The 22897-nt window shown below is 36.7% G+C and overlaps 1 protein-coding gene across 3 annotated transcripts in view; it reads left to right on the top strand.

Annotated features, from left to right (window-relative positions):
- COL8A1 (collagen type VIII alpha 1 chain) overlaps window positions 1-22897 on the top strand; it is a 153124-nt gene that overhangs the window by 88412 nt on the left and 41815 nt on the right. For 2 of the 3 annotated variants that reach the window (XM_058731629.1, XM_058731630.1), the window contains one exon: window positions 9124-9243. The exons of the other annotated variant lie outside the window; for it this stretch is intronic. The gene's annotated coding sequence lies outside the window, so the exon portion shown is untranslated. The remainder of the gene's footprint in view (window positions 1-9123; window positions 9244-22897) is intronic. 3 annotated transcript variants of the gene reach the window in all.

Genomic DNA, 22897 nt, shown 5'->3' with positions numbered 1-22897 from the left:
GCAAAAATAACCTATCATCTAGAACATTGAAGTAAGTAGCTTTCCACCAGAAATGGAGCTCAGCCATGTCCTGATGTCCTGAGAGAGTCTGGTTCTCATCCCTCTTTTCCTATGAAGGTTCTGGAGTGTTTCAGAACCTTGATCATATCCCAAACACACACAGCATGTATTTTTCCTTCTTGCTTCCTCCTACCATGATTTGGGTCATAGTTATTCCATAAGACAAGTGACTAAAAAGATACACTTGAGTTTTTTCACATATACTTAAAAGGTACATCAAATGATTATTTTAAGGCATCATTTTAATTAGTTGGCTGCTACTGAATTGGTATCATCCATTAGTCTTACATAAGAATAAATCACCTTTTAACTGGAGGTAAAGCCAAGTCAAATTTTACTTACCCAAGGCATTAAAAAAAAAAAAAAAAAAAAAAAAACTTGCCCAAAACAAATAGCTTTGTAGGTCATCTTAGATGAGGTATATTTAATTTATCAATTACTCAATTAATTGCATAGATAAGTATATGAATGGATTATAATGCAAATGGAAATATGATTAAATCCAATGATGTCATAATAAAGTTAGCCCAAAGGAATCCATTTACTTTGCATTTTTTGGTTCAGTTTAAGTAGTGCTCCACAATGCCAAATATTTGAAGAGAGCTATAATCTCTGGGAAAAGATGAGGAACTTCTGGGAAATATTTGATATATTTCTATCTGTTGCAAAAGTATCAGCAAGATGCACCTAGAATGAAAATATCAGACTATTTTCTGTCAATTATCACCTCTTAAGTTGCACGATAAGGGCCTAATTTTAGGTTTCAACTCATGAAACTTCAGCTCTCCAGTTCTCTGAACTAAAGTCACTATTCCTCAAATTTTTCACACCTTAAAGTGTTAATTTCTCACTTCTACTTTCCTGATTCCAAACTAACGGAATCCAAAGATTTCAGATATACTTTAGCTGTTTAGATCTTTCCAGTCTTTTCCTCTACCAGATCATTTAGATTTAGCATTTTTGAACTGTGTGACATAATGTGTATCTTAAAATAAAGGAAAATTAATGTCTCTACAACCATAATGTACTTAAAAGAAGGCCAGTGATCCAGCAGGCCAGACCTTTAATACTGACTTAGAACAACCTCAAGGAGATTGTATTTTCTGTCTTCTAATTTATCAGGACTTTGTTGATAATTAAGAATTGATCCTGTTTTAGGGGCCCCTGGGTGGCTCCGTTGGTTAAATTTCTGACTCTTGATTTCAGCTCAGGCACAATTCCAGGGTCTTGGGATCAAGCCCTGAGTCAGGCTCAGTATGGAGCCTGCTTGGGGTTCTGTCTCTCCCTCTCTCTCTCTGCCCCTCCCCCACTCACGCCCTCTCTGTCTCAAAACAAAACAAAACAAAACAAAAAAAAAAAAGAATTGATCCTGTTTTAGTAGAAATAGAATTCTCAATCCTAGTTTTATCTTAAGTTTTTGTAAAAATCAACTGAAGGATAAAGTCGTTCTTTGGATGGGGAGAGAAAAGGAAATGGGTCCTTCAGTTCTCCAAACATTATTAATGAAACCAAATTAGATGTACTACTCTGTGAGAAGATAAAAACATCTTCCAGAAACCTCAGATTGCCTCACCCAATTGTCTTTTTCAAAATCCCGCCATTTTTAAATAACTCAGATGCTCAATTTAACAGTATTATTAATCAATGAACATTTACCATGCTCCGTACAACTGCCTAAATGAGTAAAGTGGAATATTGTGTTGAAAAACTTGAAACTAAACCCTGGGATAATGTCAATGGGATAAGAATAGGTTGTTCCTTCATCTTGCTGATTCCTGATTCACCAATTTTGTTCCCCATTGTGTGAAAGAATAGATTCTGTCTTCTTCTTGCCTTTACTCATTTGTTACACAGTCATAAGGATTAAGTGAAACTGTACAGATAACACAATTAGCAAGACTAGCCCAAAGGACATGTTTAATAAACATGTATTTCCTTTCTCTTCAAGAATCATAAGAATGTGGCCAGCCTGCTTTGTGGAGGAAATTCAAAACTGGTGAGGACAGACTATGTTGAAACACTTCTCCAAACTTGCGCCTGAGAGTCTGAATGTTATATAATTTCTGAAATGGTATGGCATATCTATAAATAGCAATTCAGACTTTTCTCATGGATTTTATAGAAATGGATCTCACTACTATAGAGTCTTGTGATCATCCCTGGACATTGAGGCCCAACTGCTAAGGGCTTGCAATCCCCAGAGTGAGTGACAAGAGGAACAGCTTTAACTCCCATCCACCCAGCGGGGTAATTAGGACATGTCCTCATTCTAGAGGCTTGTGTTAAACCATCCTCAAAACAGAAATCCTGTTTTCAACACTTTCAGTGCCGAAAGGGGAGTCTTTTACTAATACTTGTTCCCTATCCAGTAAATAAATCACATGTTCTGCAGCAGGAAAAATACTGGTGGGAGGTGTGTATTTTTCATTTCAAAGCAAGGAGCCTGTTGAGTGGTGGTATACTTTTAAAAGCATCTGGTTTGACAGGGGAGCTCTCATCACACTCCTGAAATAATTTTACACTGTTATGATTTTGTTTGTGGTGTTTTTCTTTATTCAAAATTGGAGCAATGTACTTAACTTTAATCAGAACCATCAAAGCTTTAAAAAATGCCCATATATAATTTAAAATTTCTGTGTTTTTTTTAAATGTCAAATGCTGTTTCTGTTGCACTGCTAAGCTATGTTTCAGAAGTACAGGGAGTATTTCCAATGCATCCAATGTATGGAACACCTACCATGTGTCAGACCAGTTCTCATTGCAAGGGATGCTACAGTAAACAAATGAAACAAGTTCCCTGCTCTCAAGGAGGGGTGGGGGGAGAGGAAGCATTGGTGTGGAGGCAGATTATAAATGAATAAAATATATAATTAAGTCAGGAAGATATAGCTGCTACTGTGCAATTAAAGAGGATTAGATTAGGGATACATGAAGATGAGTGACTGACTTTGGACTGGATGGTCAAGAGAAACCTCTCTGAGGAAATGATATTCACACTGAGATTTAAATGGTGAAAACCTCAACCATGCACTATTCTTGGGAAGAGCATTCCAGACAGAACAGAAAAGGCCTGAAGGTGGGGATCAGCATGGTGTTTTCCATTGGGGGAAGGCCAGTGTGGCTGGAGAATAAAGGGCAAGGGGAAGAAGGGGTAGAATCGGGGGCGGTAGGGTAGGCAAAGTGGGAATCATATGGGGCACAGAAACCAAAGAACAAGGTTAGGTCTGTTCTAAGTACTATGAAGAGCTATCAAGTACAAGGGATGGGGGTGGGGGGGTAAGCGGAAGCATACCACAATCTGATTCACTGTTTCAAAGTTCACCCAGCTGCTGTGCGGAGAGTGGGGCAAGAGTAGATACACTTTTTTAATGTTTATTTTTGAGAGAGACAGAGCTTGAGTGGGGGAGGGGCAGATGGAGAGGGAGACACAGAATTAAACAGGCTCCAGGCTCTGAGCTGTCAGCACAGAGCCCAACTGGAACTCACAAACTGCCAGATCGTGACCTGAGCCAAAGTCAGACGCTTAACCGACTGAGCCACCAGGTGCCCCAAAAGTAGATAGATTTTTAATGCAATTGGAACCATTGAAGAATTGTATGCAAGAAAATGGACTCATTTGTGTTTGCTTTTGTGTTTGAGATATCTCTAAGGTGTAAGGATTGGACGATGGTACAAAGGGAAATATAGAGGGAGCTAGAGTGGAAGAGATTTCAGTGAATTTGGAAAATGATGTGAATTTTGATAAGGAGCTCAGATAGTGTCCTTGGATTATAAGAAAAGAAACAACACTTATTGAGAAACTATTATGCTTATTTTTATATGTGTAATCTCTTTTAATTATCACTACCACCAATGGAATAGTTACTTAGCCCCATTTTTCATATATGAAAATGGAAACTCAGAGAGATAAGTAAAATTTCCAAATATCCAGCAAAAGTAAATGGCAAATCCAGGATTCAAAGCTTGGTCTATGTGACTTAAAGCCCTGGTTTTTCCTATTATACTATGGTTTCCCTATGGAAACAGAATTAACAAATTATCTTTGAAATTGTATTCTAAATTTTAAAATTTTTTTTTTTCAACGTTTTTTATTTATTTTTGGGACAGAGAGAGACAGAGCATGAACGGGGGAGGGGCAGAGAGAGAGGGAGACACAGAATCGGAAACAGGCTCCAGGCTCCGAGCCATCAGCCCAGAGCCTGACGCGGGGCTCGAACTCACGGACCGCGAGATCGTGACCTGGCTGAAGTCGGACGCTTAACCGACTGCGCCACCCAGGCGCCCCTGTATTCTAAATTTTAAATAACATTCTGTAATATAAAATATGTATATAGTTTATTTTATGGTACTGATTGACACTTAGCTTGTTTCTATTTTTACTCCTAAAAAATAAAACTGTGATAAATATTTTATATATTATTATACCTCATTTCTCATTACTTTGTCACTTGAATTCCTAGATTCTTAGCTGTATCAAAGAATATGATTTTTTTTTTTAATTTTTTTTTCAACGTTTTTTATTTATTTTTGGGACAGAGAGAGACAGAGCATGAACGGGGGAGGGTCAGAGAGAGAGGGAGACACAGAATCGGAAACAGGCTCCAGCCCTGAGCCATCGGCCCAGAGCCTGATGCGGGGCTCGAACTCACGGACCGCGAGATCATGACCTGGCTGAAGTTGGACGCTTAACCGACTGCGCCACCCAGGCGCCCCAAGAATATGATTTTTTTAATGTTTGTTTATTTATTTTTAGAGAGAGAGAGTGTGTATGGGGGAGGGGCACAGAGAGAGAGAGAGAGAGAGAGAGAGAGAGAGAGAATCCCAAGCAGGCTCTGGGCTATCAGTGCAGATCCCAACACAGGACTCCATCTCATGAACCATGAGATCATGGAGCTAAAGAGTCAGACACTTAACCAACTGAGCCACTCAGGCACTCCAAATAATAGGATATTTTCAAAACCTTACTCTTGTAATGTCAATTTGTTTTCCGAAAGATTTGTGCCATCTGTACCCTCACTTAACCCAAACCAACATTAAATATAATTTTTTACCTTTGCCAATTTGATAACCAAACTTTTAACTCTATTGTTTAATTCACATTCCTTTACTTACTAATGAGATTGAACATTTTTTGCATATTTTTTAGTCTTTTCATTTTTCTTTCGTGAATTGTATGTTCACTTAATCGCCCATTTTCCTACATGGTTTTACTACATTTTTCTTGGTGATTTTAAAAATTTTTTTTAATGTTTATTTTTGAGAGAGAGAGGCAGAGCGTGAGTGGAGGAGGGACAAAGAGAGAGGGAGACATAGACTCCAAAGCAGGCTCCAGGCTCTGAGCTGTCAGCACAGAGCCTGACGCAGGGTTTGAACCCTTGAACCATGAGATCATGAACTGAGCCAAAGTCAGCTACTTAACTGACTGAGCCACCCAGCCACCCCTTTCTTGGTGATTTGTAAGAGCTCTGTATATAAGACAACTATTAACATGGTCTTAAAAAAAAAAAAAAAAAAAGACTGTCTTTACCAATTTTTGCAAATAACTTTCCAGAATGTATTTCACTTTCAAATTTTAAATTTTCATTGTAAAAACATCATACATTCAGGAGGGCATGCTCCACTCATCTGTTGCTGCATAACAAGCCACCTCATAATGTAGTGGCTTAAAACAACAAACATTTTATTTTATCACATAATTGTATGGGTCTGGGCTGGTTGCTTTTTCTGCTCTTACTCCTCACTTGCCTGGCAGATTGGCTGCTCTAAAGGACCCCAAAAGGCTTTACTCACATGTTTAGTGAGCTGGCAAGAATAGAAGAAAGTCTAAGCTCTGCCAACATTGCCACCTGGCCCACCAACATGTGTCTGCTCCTGCACAGTGGTCTCAGGGTAGTCTCACTTCTTACTTGGAGGCTCAGGACTCTAAAGGGCAGTATTTTAGAAACAAGGAAGCAACTTTGTGGCCTTTTATGACCCAAGCTCAGAAGTTACATAGTGACATCTCCACTGTGCACCATTGGTCAAAGCAGACACAAATCCTCCCAGATTAAATGGGAGGAAACACAGAAGAGGATCAAAGATCTTGTGGCCATGTTTTCAATCCTCCATAGAGGCTGGAACTGTTCAAAGAATAAAGCAAACTCCGCTTTACCTTTTAATTTTGTTCATGATTTTTAATATGCAACTGGTTTTTCAGTATTTATATAACTTTATCTCTTTTTTTTTCTTTGTGAGTTCTGCATTGTTTTGTGAGGCATTTTTTAAAATTATTTTCAATGTGCCTGTCCACAAAATCAGGGACATTATCAAATAATATATTTGGAGAAATGATTTTAAGGTCTTTAGATACTTTGAGTATTATGTATTGTAGTCGAATTCACTTAATTTTTTAATCCTTTTCATCCTTAAATTTCCATCAGTGACACATTTGAAAGTTCATCTAAAAATGCAGGTTGAACCATACATTTAATTACATAATTGCTGTAGAGGCAAAAGAAAAAAAGAAAAAAAAGAGAAGTCTAACTAAATTGTTCTTGCTTAATACTTTGCCACATTTCTGGCTCAGTTTTTCAAAATGAACTAAAATACAATGATCTACTTTAGGCCTATGGAGCTAATCGTCCTTTTCAGGTCTTGCAATCATGTTTAAATATTGAATAATTTCATTCATTTTTATTTATTATTATTTTTTTAATGTACATTTATTTTTGAAAGAGAAAGAGAGTGCAAGCAGGGGAGAGGCAAAGAGAGAAGGAAACACAGAATCTGTAGCAGGCTCCAGGCTCTGAGCTGTCAGCACAGAGCCCCACATGGGACTCAAACTCACAAACCATGAGATCATGACCTGAGCCGAAGTCAGATGCTTAACCAACTGAGCCCCCAGGTCCCCCAGAATTTGATTCATTTTTAAATGGTAATTGTAGCACTCTTTCTTACAGTGTTTCAACTGGCAAAGAAAAAAAGTGTCATCCCATAACAGCAACAAAAAACTAGTAAAGGACATTCTTCTGGCTAATAGGAAAGAACTCATATTAAAGATATGTTGTAAACACTCAGTAAATGCTAAATGACAATACTCATCTCACGTTCTAAAAATGCCATTGAGGTCTTTTGGGTTATTTTCTCTGCTTCCAGTATTGCATTTCAAAAACTGATTTTGTCATCTCACTGGGTGCAGGGCTGTGAAAGCTGCAGAGAGAAATAAAACGAGTAAGATGTATGATACACATGTAACAGTGATCAGCATTTCTATCTCTTCTGTGTATCTGTCTCCTATTTTATTTTCACCATATCCTGGAAAAAAATGAATTTTGGAAGAAGACCTTGGAAGAAATCGTATTATCTAATACAGTTAACCACCATGAGGGGAGGGGGCTGTGTTTTTTTTTTTTTTCAACATTTTGTTTCCAACACAAAGCACTGTGCCCTGCACATAGCAGTGCTCAATGAATATGTATTAAAGAATACTTTGGGCAAAGGTACAGAAGTGTGTATCAGCCTTTTCCTCCTACCCAATCTGATTGTGAAGAGTTTCATTTTCATGGAAGCCGCTGTTTGTGCAGAATCTCCCTCATATTTCTCTTTATTAACTGCCAATCACACCATACAAGGAATGAACTAGAAAAGTCAAGCCCTTGAGTCCATTTACCATCATTGAACTTTATTATTAGAGATAATTTGAGATCCCATGGCCTTCTAGAGACAAAGCATTCTCAAATCACATATGGCTAACCCAGACTTTATTTATGTCTGAATATCCACCCGTTGAACCAAAGTTCAGAATGTTGCTATATCCAGCCATCAGGCCTGTGCGCATACATCAGAGCCCAAGCCTTGTGTTTTGGGGACACATGTTTTATAGACATTCAACAGCTAGAAGACATTCAGGTACTTCTTCATTTCATGTTAAATAGAGAATACAGAAAAACTCTAGACCTATATCCTTCACTAGCCACAAGGACACATTCAAATAATATTAAAGTGAAATAAAACTAAACATTCGGTTCCTCAATCATACTAGCCACCTTTCAAGAACTCAGCAGCCGTATGTGCCTAGTGGCTACCGTCTTGAGTAGTGAAGTATGTAACATTTCCATGATCACAGAAAGTTTTACTGAATATTACTACTCCAGAATATATCATTTATATCACATTGCAGAAATTTTGAACTGGATACCCAGTTCTGCACTTATTTCTTGACCAACCAATCTTATTATTGATCTAAATGTCTGAAGTTGCTCCTGTTTAAATCTTATTTGAGCAACAAGTGTAGAGAATATTTCCTAACCAAGTCCTTATGAAATATACCAAAATAAAATAAAGAGTACCTATTACCCAAAACACAGAGTTAAATATCTGAAAATTGATTTTAAGTGGAGAGAAGTCCCACATGATTTGAAAAGTTGAACTTACAGATGATTTCTAAAGTATATCCAGCTAATTAAATTACAGCAAAAGGTCAAATGGAAACCCAAAAGTGTTGCCAAATTAAAGCTCTATCAGATCTGACTTGATAAATAACAAAGAATAATTTCTAACTCAAATACTGTTCTATGCAAATTAGATAGAAATGTGTTGCTGGAAAAGTTTAATTTTCTTAAGTAAATCTAACTTTTCTCCCTCAGGCATTACTTCCTCATAAATTTTCTTCCTCTATAGCAAATGCCAAATCCTTTCTAAATTATCTCAAATGTGTATCAATGGGAATTAAATTAATAAGAACTTAACGCATAATATAACCATGAAAAGCAATAAAAATATACAATAGATTGCTTATCTGGACAAAAATTCTATATACTGTATGTGTTAAAATAAATAAGTGCATATTTGCATACACAGAAACACAAAAAATTATTCTCTTCTAGCCTGTATACAAGGATCCCTAATATCTCCTAACAGTTCGCTTACATTCTGGTAAATAATAGCAATTTTTTTTTGAAGTGTGTATTTATACATTCCTATTATATAATTTCACCTTTGATCCCAAAACAATATACTTTGATAATGATTCAGCTTCTTGTTGTCTCCCATTTGAGTAAAAGCATCCTCTTTTCTCTACCTCAGAAGCTGTTCAGGAAGTGAAGCAGCATCTAGTAAAGAGACAGAAATCAGCCCCAGGAGTGCCACAGGAAGGCACAAGCAAGGACACTGGTTCTCGGTTCCTCAGGCCGGCCAAGTCTCAATGTAAGTGTGAGAAGCAATGGAGGGCAGTGCAGTGGCCCGTCGCTGGGTGGTCCATGGGCCAAGTGCAGACGGAAGGATGTTGCTGTCTGGGAACACAGGGGCGGTTGGCAGAACTGGGGTGTATCCGGCCTGCCTGCAGGTCCTGTGTCCCATCCCCGTCTTCACTGTTGCAAGAGCCTTGAGACCACGGCTACTAATGCCAGCCTTTAAAATCCCCCAGGGTAAAATACATGTGCAGAGTCTGATTCTAGCTGATTTTTAAGCCCAGGCATGTTGAATACAGTCTTAAAATAATTATTTCCATAGGACCTGACTGGGTATCCAAGTGTTCACCAGATGCTAGCAGCTAGATTTTGCAGAGGAAAATTGCTAACTTAAGCTTCTTTTCATGATTCAGCAGAGGGTTTTAAGTAATAAAAGATCTGGAGATTTGTAAAATAAATAATTCCAGTGCAAATGGGAAAATTAAAATAATCTTATCATCTCCCATCATGTCTGTATGTGCTTTCCTACCATTATCGAATTACTCTTAATTGGGCCAAGTTTGTTTTTGTGTTTTTTTTTTTTCTGGCTGATACTTTATAGTTTTAAGTTATGAGCTGTAATGAAGAAATGATTCCTTTCAGATGACTGAAGTGACATATACTAAATTTTCCTAACAACAATCTAGGATCTATGAAACAGAGCGTGATATATCAAGTACAGTTTTATTCATATTCAGTATTGATATATCCACAATTTAAAAACAACAGCATGCCAGTATTTCTTATCCCTTAATTCATCTCTTAGTAGAAGCAATTAAAATATAAAGCACATCATTAACTTTTGAACTTCAGTTGGAAAGAAAAATACCATTCATTTCTGAAGAGTAGACATTATCTCATAGTATCCCCAGCCATCCTATGCTTATTACCATTGCCTGGTCTTAAGTGTGACTTTTGGACACCCAACTCATTATTTCCTAATATTCAATGGTACAATGACTTTTCATAGTCTATTTAATTTTATTTAGTCATTTAAAGAGTAAATAGTTGAGATTCCTCAGATTCTTACATTGTGCTCAAGGTGTACTTGAACAAAAAGAAAAAGCACAGCATCTGGCCTTAATGCCACATGACCACATCCTGTCTAGAATGAATTCATTCAGAATTTTTGAAGAAATGCAAGTACATTAATGATTTTCCTTAGGTATCATATTTTTACTACAGGTACCTTTAATTATTTTGGCTGGATTCCATCAAAGCCAGATGTTAATCAAATGAAATATTTATAATGCAAAACCATTGAATAAAAAATATATGTTCGTTTAAGCAACAGCTTATAGGACTGAAACCAATCGTGTATGTTGGAAAAGCTGATGAAGGAGGTATGACTCTGTTACATTCATAATGTCAGGGTAAGGCTCTGAACTCAATCCAGAGAAATTTTATAATTGTTGCAATCAACTACAGGCTCAGCTTCTGGATTTCTTGTAACAAAATCTTGCTGCCAAGGACATTGATGGGCTCACCCAGTAAAAAATTACAATAATAATGTTAAACTAAATCATAAAAATGCAGGAGGTGGTTATTATAGGGCAGAGGAGAGGAATTGCTTATAAAGTTATAGTGGAAATATCAAAAATACACTTTATTGAACTTTTTAAAAATTAAGCTTTGTTTTTAAACTAGGGTGCAAATGCAATAAAATGTAAAGGTTATGCAAAAAATGATTTCATTCAATCGTCAACAGCAATGATTCAGCAAATGAAAATAGAAATTACATTTATTCAGCACAGTCATCAAGTCAGCAGACTTGAAGCTTATATATGATAGTTTTCTAATAAAAATAACCAGTTGAAACTCATTTTTAAGAAGGAATTTTGACAGAAAAAAGAATAAAGAACTTTCTGAATGTGTCTCTTCTTAGTGAAAATGAACTTGGTTTGTGCCTAATTTCACATAGTGTAAAGCTCTAAATATTTTGTGTGGTTTTAAAGTTCTATGAAGAAATTCATTTGAAAGGAATGTAGAAAATAACCAAAAAAGTGTAAATATGAAAACCATGATTGACTTACAGTTAGAAAAATGGAAATAGTGAGAGCTAATCTGCTGTGTGCCCTTCAAAGGTAAAGAATGTCACTTTTAAAAATATTTTTGTGTCTATTTTTTTTTTAATTTGTTTAAGTTTGCTTATTTGGAGAGAGACAGAGAGAGCACGAGCAGGGGAGGGGCAGAGAGAGAAAGAGAGAGAGTCCCAAGCAGGCTCTGCAGGGTCAGCTCAGAGCCCAGTAGAAACTGTGAGATTATGACCTGAACCAAAATCACGTTGGACGCCTAACCGACTAAGCCATCCAGGCGCCCCTTAAAATTATTTTTAAGTAATCAGGATTTATCCTTCAGATCATCTTTTTACTTTCTGAAAATATAGATTACTGAATCATATGTCATAGACATTTTGGTAGGTAATTTCCATACTTTCTTCAATTTAAATAATAAATATCTCTAAGTGACAATTATCATAGAAATAAACTCCTTTCACTCATTGAAATACCTGATGTGCCTTACACACAGCAAGCACTTTAATAGTACGAAGTGAATTGAATTAGTCACACTTTTGTTTAGAGATTAATGTGTCTCTTGGATTCACACTAGCAAGGTGTCTCACACATGGGAATTAATGAGCTACATCTGTAACCAAAAATATCCATGGAAAACGTGCTGAATTGATCCATATCTGGTTTATTAATCAGGCCCACTACAGAAAGGCTTTCTTGTGGTTGTACTATATTTGGGAGATAAATCGAGTGGGGAAACCACAGTTCAATTTAGAAGTTGTTTGAAACATTGAAGAATGTGGGGGTTTATGTTATATGACAGCAATAAAGTCCAATCCTTAACGGTCATAATTCTGATTTATAAGTATATAAATATCCTGTATGTTTAATTTTAACTTCAGAGCATTATAACAGTGGTCAATAAGACCCTATTTAATATGGATTTACTTCTTACTGACACCCTCTTCCTTATTTTTTTTTTTTTAATAAAAAGGTTTGGGGTTTGTTTTGTTTTGTTTTGTTTCTTAAAGTTAGCTTGGTACAAACAGCCTTTAGTTGAAGCAGATGGCTGGAAGTCGGAAGCCCCAGATTCTATCCTTGATTCTCCTACCAACTGGGAATGTGGCCTTGGGCAAGTCATGAGAGTAAATCTACAATAACAGGAGTAATAATGCCTTACATATGTATGGTGCTTTATGATCTAACAGAGCACTTTCACATACAATATCTTATTTAATCTCCACCCAGCCTCCTATGAGGAGTATGGCAATTATTAACAACCTCCATTACAGAAAGGAGAAATTTGAGACCCAGAGACACTAAATCACTTGTTCACAGTCACTTCAATATCCAATGTCACAGCCAGGAACAGGCACACATGATTCCAAGCTGGTCCTTGTCTTTTTACCTCTGCCCCACACTGCCGCCCTCTGGTGCCTCCAAAGCTGAAATTACAAGAGCAGCACTGCCCACTATGGTAGCCATGAGCCACATGTGGTGATTGAGTGCTTGAAATGTGGCTAATCCCAGTTGGGATGTATTATGAGTGTAAGATACATGTGGGATTTCTAAGACTTTGAATGAAAAAAGAAAAAAAGAATGGAAAATCTCAATACTTTTTATATTGAGTGCACATTAAAATGATAATTACTTGGGATATCTTGAGTTAAATAAAACATTAAATTAATCTCACCTGTTTCTTTTAAAATTTTTTAATGTGGCTACTAGAAAATGTGAAGTAATACATGTTTCTCATTGTTTCTGATGTTTGAATGGCTCGCATTGTTTCTGTTGGACAGAGCTGGACTAGAGAATTCCATTGTTCAGAGTTTTCACAGTACTAGGCTTGTTTTTGCACCTGTCTTGTTGTGGTTGACACAAATTTCCAAATATTCTGTCAGACTTAGAGCAATGCAGATTCACATCAATAATTTGGTCATTTTCATATATCTTCCACATACAGGGGAAAATCCAGACTTCATTAGTTGATGCCTCAAATTGCTCATTCATTGAAAAGGGTCATGTTAGACTTGCTGGATGCTTGAAAGGCTTGGAGTAAAAGTACCATGGAAAGAACTATAAATTATATTTATGACTCTGTAACACACTTTATTTTAAAATATGTTCCCATTAAACATTATGAGTGAATGAGACATTGGAGTATTAGGTGATATAGGCAATGTAAAATAGTAATTATATATAAATTTAGCATAAAACATAGTATATTTTATTCCCCCTCCCAACTCTTTAAGACATTTTATATATAATCCCTAAAGAAGTAGCTTATTCCCATTTTGAAAAATCCAACAGAAAGTCCTCAGGAAAAAACGGGTTCTTATTAGGGAGAAAAGTATATATTACAGTAAAAAATAGCCCAAATCACTGAAAGTTAACATCTACTTGGCATTGATTATGTGCACTCAGCACAATGCTGAGAGTTAAACCAAGATTATCTCATTTGGGGATTTGAAAATTAGCAAAAGGGAGCAGAAGCTAAACTCTTAACCATTGCTGCCTTTTACTGCAATGCTATTTGAAATCACAATGCAACCTATCACAAAAGTATTAAAATATTTGGAATTGATTCCATTTAATTCATTTCAACCCCGCAAATGTTTATCCAGCAAACACAATGGATCAGGAACAGTTTTAGACATTGAAGGAGTATGGGATAATAAGACCAGAGCTCTGCCCTCAAAGAGTACACAAGTTGGTAGGCTTGTGAACATGTTTTTGAAAAATACATACTTATAAATAAGATGATATGAAGGAGGAGTTACTGTTCACTTTCTAAAGGCAGCAATAAAATTGTTACCTTACTTATGTTACAATATGTTCCTATATATTGTAACAGAAATGTTTATGGCTCTGCTGGCAGGTATTGAAGCTTGTCTATTGTTTATAATGCAAAGGTTTCATGTTAGAAACAAAAAAACAGGGGCGCCTGAATGGCTCAGTCAGTTAACGAGTTCATGAGTTCATGAGTTCATGCAGTCAGGCTCCACGATGGCAATGAGGAGCCTGCTTGGGATTCTCTTTCTCTCCCTCTCTCTTTCTGCCCCTCCCTCACCTGCACTCACTCTCTTGTGCTCTCTCTCTCTCAAAATACATACATGCATACATACAAACATACATACATACATACATACATACATAAACTTTAAAAACAAAACAAAAAATAACAAAACCCTCCAAAACAATGTGATATGAATTTCAGAGGTATGCTTTCTTCTATATATTATACCCATTTAGAGGAAAGTGGGTTGAAACTATCTTAAATACATTCTAGAAAAAGGAGATGAAAACAAACAGAAAGGGATTGAAATCAAAATGGCACTGAAAATGACAAAACTGAAAACTAAAAAATTTTATAACTTTTAATACAATGATAGTAATATGTTACCTTTGAGAGTAGAGATTAAAAATTGTGTAACTTAGCTAATTATATATTAATTTTTAAAAGAAGGTTTCAAAATATAATGTAGAACTTGTTGCCAATTTCTTAATGTTCTTGCTTATCTACAAGAAAAGAAAAAGAAAAAAGAAATAGCCAACTGTGTGTGGCAGAATTTTAGGTGTCTGTATGTCTTTATTTACACTTTTCTGTAATAATTCCAGAATAAACACGCATTGCTTTTATAATAAGTAAAAAGAAAAACTTTTGTAATCCACTCCAAATTGACTGCAATCAAGACAGGCAAAAATCGTATCAGAGGAGTGAAATGCAAATTTTCTTCTCAATCACAAAATTTCAAAATAATAACACATTTCATAGGTTCTCCTTTCAGGGATTATTGCACTTCCTTTGATTCAAGGTAAAGCAAACTGTGGACTATTCAAGTTCTCTAGACAAGAAAGGTGAAAACTGAGTTAGGTTTTCTCGATTTTCTTGAGAAAGTGGTTTAGCCTCCACTGTGAACGCAACTGTAAAGATCAAGGTTATAAAATGAACTCTAAATTGTTATTGCAGCAATCAGAAAAGCAGAGCATCATGTAAGATGCACCTCTTCCACCTTGAAACAAATTGGCCATCCATCATTTTCAGTGGCATCTGCTTCAAACTGGCCTTTAGTTCTTAGCCTGGAGATGTATAAAATGCCATATGGGAATATATCGTATAATCACCTCTTTGAGCTGGATAAGGTCTTAGTGATCCTAAAAAGGGAAATGTAGAGCTATTCTAAGCATCCCAATTAAAAATTCGGGGAGAAATATTTGGTTTGATAACTTCTTTCATGGAAACAACACGAAAACTTTACTATAAAGAAAACTCAGAAATGTGCTTTGTGTGCCATTTAATCATTAAATCATAAATCCACAGACCATTAGAGCTGAAAGGAGACTTCTAGATTATCTCATCCAATACCAATATTTTGTAGATGAGAAAACTAAGGAGCAGAAAAATTAATTTCTCAGGAAAAAAGATGAAATCACTGAAAAATATCACAAAGAATCCAAGAATTTCTGGAAGCTTACCTAGGAACAGCTAGGTATTCCAAATCCTACGAGAACTTTAAAACGTGAATTTTTGGTTTGGTGGTGGGTACTCGTATACAAGGAAGGAGAGATACTAGTATCGACTAATATCCATATAATATGTGAAAAGCACATTCATAGTGAATGCTTATACAGCAAAAATAAAAAATATAACAAAGCCAATGATAGCAGACCAGATCATTCACTCGTTACTTAGCTTCCTTTCTTCAGTGAGTCAAATAATTGAAATGAGCTTTTCTTTGCCACTTTTCTGACACAAATAGTCTATTATCATGAGAAACTGGCTACTTCCACAGTTTCTGGTAGACCAGAAAGTAATGCAACATTCAATCCTTGAGTTAAAAAAGACAGGCTGTCAAAAGCCTCCTGATTTTATGCATTTATGAAAAATATGCTTATAATAAAATTTTATTATTAAAAACATATTCCTCTCATCTTCAAATTATATACTTACTATACGTTATATACATTCTGGAACAAGTAAATATCAAGGCTCTTTTTCCAAGTTCAATATCTGGCCAAGAAATAGAAATAGTAACCCTTGATTTTAAGGAAAATAGAACAGTGCATGTGTTTCTATTGTCATCTATAAAATAGGAATGGAGTAGATTCTCATAAAATTGTTTGATGATTAAATTAATAGTATATGTAAAATGTTTAGTGCAGTACTTGGTACACAGTTAATATTCAGTAAATGTCAGCTATTGCTAATAGTAGTAATATTATTATTATTTCTGACATGACAATTCCTCCACATACATACTTCCCTCAATCAGACCAATCTCTTGTGATTCCCCACAGTTTCATGGCCCCATGCCCTTGCTTATGCTGATCTCTCTTTTTGAATGTCCTTTCCTTGCTTCTCCTGCTGAACTCCAACCCATCACCCAAAGTTTAGCTCTGGAGGCTCCTCCTCTTAGGCATCTTCCTTAATCGCTTCACCTGTGTTAGTTGCACTCTTCTGTTACCCAGGGTACCCTGCACATATGCCTCTCCTGGCCATTGAGAATGTGGCTTTTTTTTTACTTGATCCTCCCTCACTTCCAACACACACACACACACACATGCACGCACACACACATACGCACACACTGACACATAGAACTGAAAATTCGTCACACTCCATTTTTTTTTTATCCCTGTAGACATGTCAATTGAATGAACCCACTCCTGTATAAAAAGATAAGTTATTTTTCCTTCATGAGTAGGGATTGGTCTAGAATGTGTACCTAGTGACCTTAGTTTTGAGGGGAAAATTGGATAAGGGTGGGAATAGCTGGGAGATGGACCTTGGAAACCCTGGGACCTGGTTCTGCCACAAACCTTACCCTGTGGTCTTCAGCTCATGTAACTTCTCTGGACTCAGTTACCTTCTCGGCAAAATGAACAGGCTGTGCAAAATATTCTCTGAGGATCCGCCCAATGCCAACATTTATATGATGCTAAACATTGGTTCATCTCAGTGGTTCTCAAGGTTTAGCAGATATCAGAATCATCAGGAGGGGCTTGTTAAAACACGGATTCCTGGTCAGCAGGTCTGAGATGGGGTACTAGTTATTTGCATTTTAACAAGTTCCCAGTTGATGCTGAAGCTGCAGGTGGAAGGACAACATTTTGAGAACCACTAATTAAGCTTCTAATCTTGTGACACTGTCCCATAGTCACCTTGGTGAGAGCACTCCTGATAATGCAAATTCACAGTAGGATGGAGGCAAGTGAACCCAGGCTTCTGTGAGGCTACCATCAGGAGGACTGAGAGCCTGTGGGTGAGTCCTGGGAGAGGACTCAGAAGGCAAACGTTGCTGACCGTAACAGTTTTGTTTAAGGCCCATCTTGTGGGGAAGAGGCAGCCTGAGTTCACAGTGCTGCATGCGAGGCACAGAAAATAGATTGTGGGTTTTGACCCATCCACTGAAACCTGCTGCTGCTCAAGTCACAATGGATTACAATTGCCATCTAGTGATGGTTTTGAATTACTGCATCTAGAAACAACAATGAAATGCTGCTTTCATTTGGACACTGCTTTTTTGTTATGAAACTATATTCAAGATGAGAACCCCTAAGAATAAGCTCTAATGTACTCTGGCATCATTTACATTTATATCTAGATACTATGCGAATAAACATGTATATAGCACTTACTGTGTACTAGGCACTGCTCTAATACTTTATATATGTTGTTACACACAGCAGCCCAATGAGACAGATACAATTATTATCCCCATTTTTCCAGAAAGAAAATATAACTACAATGTACAAAAAAATTAAGAAACTTGCCTGAAGCTGCCAACCAGTAACGTGTACAGCTGGAATTGAACCTAGACAGCTCCTGGAGAGAGATTACTCTAGCCAGCCTCTCTTATGTTGGCAGTTTAAAATAGTTACCAAAACAATTGTTACCTGTAAATAGTTATCAGGCCCAAGTCAATTATCTGGGGAAAAAACTCATAAAATACATACTGAAGCAATGAGTTTTTTCTGATTCTTCCAAATGAAATCAACTGATGTAAATAAAGAAATGTTTCTACCCACCCAAAGACATTGTCATGCAACAAAAAGAGCAACAATTTAGAATCAACTTCCAACTTGTTATGCAACCTTGGACAACTTGCTCAACCTCTCTGGGCTCCACTTTCTTCATCTATAAAGTACAAAAAAAAATGTAGTTTACATTCTTTGGGGATTCTTTAAAATCAGATTGGATTTTAGAGTTAAGAGTTATCCAGTGTGTGTGATCACAAGAGGAAATGTGGAAGCAATGGGCAGTGACCAGTTTGGTTTTTCTTAAATGGTCCTACATGTGGGAAAGGAGCCAGGACAGAAGATTTGATCTTCTGATCTACTGTCCGGCAGTGCTAGCAGTAAATAATAACACTCATGGCATTTGCAGTGAAGTAGATCAATGCTTCACTTCTCTTCCCGGATGCACTTGCCTGTGTGCCCGAACTCTGCATCCCTGCCTGTTCCAGCCTCCCAAGAGTCCTCACCAAAGGGCAGGAAACTCACATCTTTGCTGGTGGATTGAAGTTCAACCCCCTTCACTTCAAATTCTGTGATCAGAGATTTGCTTGGATTTAAAAACCTGGTCCCTGCTAATCCTTTTAGCTTCTTATCTAACACTTCCATTACTAAACCATTTCTTACCTCAATAGGCCAAACAGTACAGAATGGCTACCAAAACAAAGTACTAACGGTTTCTTTGTATTGTGTATGTATAATATGCTAAGATATGCTGATATAAAGATTCTTGATCATGAAGGAAAATAAACGTGTAGACAGAGCTCAAGGAATAAAGGGTAATAATTAAAATATAGTGAAGTAAAATATCACTATCTCACTGTAATAGATTTTTATCTCATTCCAAGTACAGTAAAACTTGGATTGTGGGTAACTTGTTCTGCGAGTGAGTGTTCTGCAAGACAAGCAAACACTTCGAATAAATTTTAACTTGATAAATGAGCAATGTCTTGCAACATAAGTAGTATGTGATGCTGAACACCACATGATCACAACTGAGCCAATGGTTCTGTCTCTCTCTCTCTCTCTCTCTCTCTCTCTCTCTCACTGCGGGATTGTGGGTGATTGTTTCCTATGTTCGGATGCTTGGTCTCAGGCCATGGTATTTGGCAGAAATCAGTGATTTTTCAGGAAGTTAGAAGATACCCACAACTAGCACTAGTGTATTTTTCATTGCTTCAAAGCACCTATGGACAGTCCTTTGCTTTTCCATTCAAGGGTAAGCTTAGGAATGCTTGCTTCATTCTAGGTCAGGCTGCCTGCAGATAGAGACCCTTTCCTCTGCTGCCTTATTGTCAGTTACGTTAAATACAGTATATGATAACAGTGGTTAATACTGTAGTCAACATCCGTGTGAGCATATACAATGGCCCCCATGCAGAAAAAGACTCCTTTGAGCCAATAAATAACAGTGAGTCTGTTAGTGATAGTGAAAGTCATCCAACACAATAATCCTCCTCTCTCGTCTCCCTCACACCAGCCATGAAGGTTTTCAAAAGTAAGTGCAGATTAATTTATTTTTGCTTATATTTTGTATTTTCTTCATTATTTCTGTTATATTACAGTATTGTAATCATTTTTATATGAATATTTTTGAGCTGTGGAACAAATCATCTGAGTTTTCATTATTTTTTATGGGGAAATTCGCCTTGATACACAAGTGCTTTGGATTACTAGCATATTTCCGGAACAAATTATGCTTGCAAACCAAGGTTTGCAAATATATTTGCATATATTTAATGCTCATAGCAAACTCAGAATTAGGCTAGGTAAGTGTTATTATCAACTTTATTTGCAATAAAGCAGTGAAGGAAATTGAAACAGAAATTTTAAAAAGCTTCAAAAAATAAGTAAATAATTGAGGGTCCATATATCCCAATTTTTAGTTTATGCTTGCCCCATAATTATAGTTTCTTTTAACAATAAAACCTTGACACAAAATGACTACCTTGTGATACTTTGAATTAAAAAGATTAATTAGAAGATTAATTAGATCCTAAGCATAGTAGAAAGTCTACATTAATTCACTCAACAAACATGTGTTGAGAATCTACTGTGTGTCTGGCACTGTTTTAAGTGTAGGGGATTTAAGGGTGAAGGAGGTCAGAAATGACATTCCACCTTCAGAGCTTACATTCTATCTTGTTGAAGAGAAGACAATAAACTAGAAAACAAATAAATATGTAATACTGTGTCTAGTAATAAAGAAAAACCACAACCAAGAGAGTTGAGAGCATTGTTTTAAATCAGATGGTCAGGGCAGACCTCTCTGAAGAGGTGACATTTGTTCACACGTCTGAAGGAGGCCAATTCATGTAGAGATCTGAAAGGGAGTTCAAGCAAAGAGAAGTGAGTGGAAAGTCCCAGGGCTGGGAGCCAGCTGGGCTTGTTCCAGAATAGCAAGGGACCACTGGCCTGAGCACATTGACTAACAAGATGGTGTCTGGGAAGAGGGCAAGGCCATAGTATGCATGCCTTGCAGGCTGTGGAGGCAACTCAGAGTTCATAGGAACTTCAGTAGGGAGGCACAGGAGGGTATTGACAGGATGTCTTTATTGGTCTGCATCTTTAAATCATCATTCTGGTTTCTCTGGGCAGATTAGACTCAGGCCAAGAGTGGAGGCAGACACTCTAGTTAAACTACTGTAACAACAGTCCAGGCAAAATATGCTGGTGCCTTAATAATAGTGGCTCAGGATGTATCTTTATGGAGAGGTCCTAAAACTTGTTGATATATTGGCTAAGTGAGAAAAGGATAAATCAAGAATATCTCCTAGGCATCTTAAATAGTCCAGTTCATAGAAGCAGAAACAGAATGGTGATTGCCAGGTATTGGGGGGAGAAGGAAATGGAAAGTTGCTGTCAAATGCATATAAAGTGTCAGTTATGCAAGATGAATAAATTCTAGAGATCTACTGTATCACATTGTACTCAAAAACTGCAGTAACTCTGAGAGACTATTTTCTAGGGAAATAAAATTAGTTTTCAACATTATCTTGTGAATCATGCAATGTCATTTAATCATAGATTACGTCAAAACTTAAATTTAAAATGTTATTATGCATTTACCAAAAACACTTTTTTTTAATTTAAAAAAGGGCTACATAAACTCTCAGAATTTTTGATGGGGAAAAAAACCCAGAATATCTCCTAAGCTTTGAGCCTGAGCAACTAGATAAGTAGTAATATCATTTTCCAAAATAGGGGAGCCTGAGGTAGAATTAGTTTCCTAAACCTTGTAACCTTCTAATTACACTAGTTAATCTGATTTCAGAATTTTAAATTCAAGAATCGTTAAGCTACATTACCACTTTTGAAAGAATGAGCCATGTATAGCAACAATGATACTCTGCTATCACATGGAGTCCCACTCTGAGATAGAATTCTAAACTAGACAAAGCAGCCTAAGCTGGTGTGATGTTTCTAAATGTTCTTTTGTAAAAGAGTTTCAAAAACCCATAACTAGAGAATTATGAAATCATGCCTTCTGTTTAGGACATGTTTTATAAATATGAGTAATGGAAGCATAGCTCTCCCCGCTCTCAAGAAGTACAAGGTACAAGTCCACGGTTCATTTCAAAGGAATGTTAAATATCGGCCTGAGATTTATACTCTTGAGAAAGAAATGTTACAGTGGAATCAGGGAAGAAATGTGCTGGGTTTGAGCCAGTGGCTCTTTTGTGGGAACCACAGTCTTGAACACGCAGGCAGCTGTGTTGTACTGAGCCCGGCCTCAAAAGTTTGGGGACAGTGTCATCACATCACCCATGCATGATTGATAAGAGCAAGAAAACACTTTTGGAGTACAAAGACTTAGCCAAAGTCACCAGTAAATCTGAGATGGAGCCAAAACTGAGTAAACAGTAGTTTTTAAATGGACACAGAAATTTTTTGATTCATATGCAGAAAAAACAAAAGGGACACCAAAGTCCAAGGAAATGTAGTTCCTTTATCAGGCCCCACTTATACAGAGAGAACAGCTCCTTTTCAACATTTTGGCTTGTCTGATGGATACTAATGAGCTCTGATCATTTGTGTAGAAGAAGAAGCAGTGAAATTTAATAGTGTATAAACTATATAAAGACAGGGGCCTGTCTTCATTATTGTTGTGTCCCCGGCAATTGCCACTGTACTTGGCACATACTTAGCACTGAACAAATCCTCGCTGAATGAATGAATGAATACACAAAAGCCTGAATAAATGATTAAAGCTAAGGAAGGAAAGGAATCTCTTCTTTCTATTTGTATATATATATGTATATATTTGTGTATATATATATTTATATATATACATACATATATACACATATATGTATATATATGTATATGTATATACGTATGTATACATATATAAATATATATACATACATATATATATATAAAACCATGGTATCAGGTGAAACGTAACCAAAATGACAAGAGGGAACCATTCTTTTTTTTTTTTTTTTAATGTTTATTTATTTTTGAGACAGAGAGAGACGGAGCATGAACGGGGGAGGGTCAGAGAGAGAAGGAGACACAGAATCTGAAGCAGGCTCCAGGCTCTGAGCTGTCAGCACAGAGCCCAACACAGGGCTCGAACTCACGGACCGCGAGATCATGACC

Source organism: Neofelis nebulosa, chromosome 5 (genome assembly GCF_028018385.1).
Source record: "Neofelis nebulosa isolate mNeoNeb1 chromosome 5, mNeoNeb1.pri, whole genome shotgun sequence".
Classification (NCBI taxonomy): Eukaryota; Metazoa; Chordata; class Mammalia; order Carnivora; family Felidae; genus Neofelis; species Neofelis nebulosa.
Note: the sequence above shows the minus strand (reverse complement) of the source record. Positions and strands in the feature narration are given on the sequence as shown.